The sequence below is a fragment of the Poecilia latipinna genome, unplaced genomic scaffold, assembly GCF_001443285.1.
Source record: "Poecilia latipinna isolate Pla-1442-1.1 unplaced genomic scaffold, P_latipinna-1.0 Scaffold3439, whole genome shotgun sequence".
In the NCBI taxonomy this organism is placed as follows: Eukaryota; Metazoa; Chordata; class Actinopteri; order Cyprinodontiformes; family Poeciliidae; genus Poecilia; species Poecilia latipinna.
In genome coordinates, this window is record NW_015116055.1 from 44605 (window position 1) to 47525 (window position 2921).

Genomic DNA, 2921 nt, shown 5'->3' on the forward strand with positions numbered 1-2921 from the left:
TTTAAGTAGAAGTTGAATTTTACAAAACTATTATCAATTCAATGTATCTCTTTATGGTTCTTTCTCAATAGAAATGAGTAATTCCATACTTTCCCATACTCAAATTTCCAGTTTTCCTTCAATTACATAAAAATCCATGGACGTTTCTACACCAGGTGGAGTTTAAGTGAAACCTGACAGAAAACCAGGAAGTAAAGGCAGGACTTTTCAGTTCTCAAATGCAAATATTTTTAAGTGTATTTTTTTTCAATGTTCATCTCCTGGAAATTACTGAAATAAAGTTATATAGTTTTCCACAATGTGTATGAATCATGTAAAACTGAAGGAAAGTGCTTATATGGATGAATAGCATATGTTAGCAATAAATAACTGCAGAAAGACTAGAAAAAAGTTCTTAAAGAGAAATCAGTTTCAGTTAAATTTGTTTTTGGCAAATCAGAGTTTGGCTGAATCAAGGGAAATATTGAAATCATAATTGAAATATTAACTTTATTAACAAATTAAAGAAAAACAATCATAGCTATTTTACATTTTTATAAAACAAAGAATTAATTAAAACATACATGTTTACAAAGTGTTATTAAGTTGTTTACAATAGGTAACTAGATTTTCTTAATTGATAAATGTCAATGATGATTAAGGATGCTACATAAATAAAGTTTTCTTACTTTAATTCTACTTATTTAAATCACATATGTGATCAGAAACAAGACACCTAACAGCTGATGGTACTGATGTAAACAGCACAGAGCTATAAGTGAAAGTCAGTTTGTAGTAACTAACTATTATTTTAGTAATTGATTATTCAATCAATTATTCTGTTGACTATTCTGGTAAAATAAAATGTCCAATTCTGCAGATTTCTCATTGAAACCACTTTTATGCTATATTAGACAAACACTTTTAGCTAAATTACAGCCCTGACTTGCAGCAAATAGCTGTTTTTAAAGTATTTTAACAATTAATCGATTACTAAGTTAGTTGACGATTATTTAAATAATTGATTCAATATGATAAATTGTTTCATCCCTAGTTTATAGTAAGGTACAGGTAAACAGACAGTAAAATCCTGCTCACCTGTGGTTGATGAAGCTGCAATCCCTCTTTGGGTATGGGTTGCCGGGACGATACCTGGTCCGGCTCAATATGAAAGAGTGCAGACAGGGCAGCCTGGGCAGCTCGAGCTTTGGCCAGCCTCTTGTTCCGCCCAGAACCCTGGAAGTTCTGAGCGTCCACTGTCACTGACATGACAAAGTTTTTGGCATGGCTCTCCCCGCTCTCAGACACAGTATTATATTTGAGTCCTGGCCTCATCTCATTAAGAATCATTACAGGGTTCTTGCCACTTGTCAAGGAAGTGAAGGAAAATGGATTAGGGGGCAGGGGAGACTGAACAATGTCTGAGGTAGGGGGAGGGAGCAATGGGTTTTCTATATCCAGAGTTGTGAAAGATCTCCTGCTGTTGGGGGCCAAGTATAATGGGTCGCCTAGAGCTCTGGATGTCTCAAAGGCATTGAAGAGCTCATCAGGAAAGTCCCCCTGGTCTGAGGTGAAGTCTGTGTGAACAGCCAGGGTCCGACCCATGGCCATGTGTGCTTCAGACGCGTTAGGGAACTGGACAAAGGATCGCAGGGCCTTCTCCGCAGCGCCTAGCTTGGCTTTCTTTTTTGTGGGACCTGAGCCGTCAAATACCTGCCCATTAACCTCCACAGTCATCACAAACACAGGCGCATGGACTGGGCCAGACTGAGAAAGCAGCTTGTATTGAAGTCCGGGCTTTATCTCATTCAGCTGCATGAGGGCATTCTTGGGCACAATGGGTCCTGAGACCTTTTTACGCCTTTTCGGCCAGTACTTGCAAGGTGTGCGGCCATTGTTACCCTCCGCTAAGGGACGTTTCCTAGCTCTGCCCGTCCTTCCACTGAGGAGCTGAACAGCAACAGATGCAACGCCTTCTTTTGAGAAGAGGTTGTCCAAGTTGTGATTTTCCTTAACATCTGTGCTGCATGAACCTGCGGTGCCCAGAAAGAGTAACTTACAATGCCTTCGTTGCAGGATCTTGTAAATGTAAAATTTAGAGTCCTTTATAATCTCTTTGCAACTGAGCTCAGTGATATGTGTTCTCCAACCGGATCTCAAGTTCTCACTCATAGTTAGTGTATTAACAGTGTCAAATATTGATAGAAGTTTTTATGAAACATGAAACTCTGACTACATATTTAGAATAAATTTACAACTGAAGCGTAACATTATTGTCATCATTCATGACTGCTAAAACTTACAACCAGCAAGAGTTATTCTTTAAAACAAAAATAAAGCTGCCTCTATCTCATTTGCACCTAAAACTGGAAAGTTCATATGAAAATTAAAGCTCAAATTCCAACTGAATTGTTTCTTCTTTCTCAAGTCATTTCATGGCATTTAGGAACACATATCACCAGATCCTGTTAACAAAGTCCTTGGAATTCTACATAATTCCCATTTATAACATCCTCTAGCAAAAGCTTGATAGGTTACTGCTTTTGGTGCTTGTGAGAGAAAAATCAGGATAAGGAGTAAAAAAACAGAAAACAAAATATATGAACTCTGCAACATTTAAACCTTATAAATCCTCATGGATAAATTCCAAGTTTTGTTTGGAATGAAATTATTCAGCATACATATATATGCTAAACGTGCGGTGAGGTTCATTGCTGGTGAGGCACTGACTTATGACTTAAGACACCACACATATTATTGGACGTACGCAAATTTCGCGCAGGCATACAACGTTGGACGGCAAAAAGACTAATCATTTACTTGTCATCCATAGCCGCGTTAACTCAGTAAAATTTAGAAATGTAGATATTGATTTCGTGCTATGATCCACAGCAAAGTGATCTGTATTTGCCAAGCTACGCAGACTCGTTGCCATAGCAACT

General features: G+C 37.9%; 1 pseudogene; it reads right to left on the reverse strand.

Moving 5' to 3' along the window:
• Nucleotides 1–541: 541 nt before the first annotated feature.
• Nucleotides 542–2850, reverse strand: LOC106940977 (double-stranded RNA-specific editase 1 pseudogene; annotated as a pseudogene).
• Nucleotides 2851–2921: the final 71 nt, after the last annotated feature.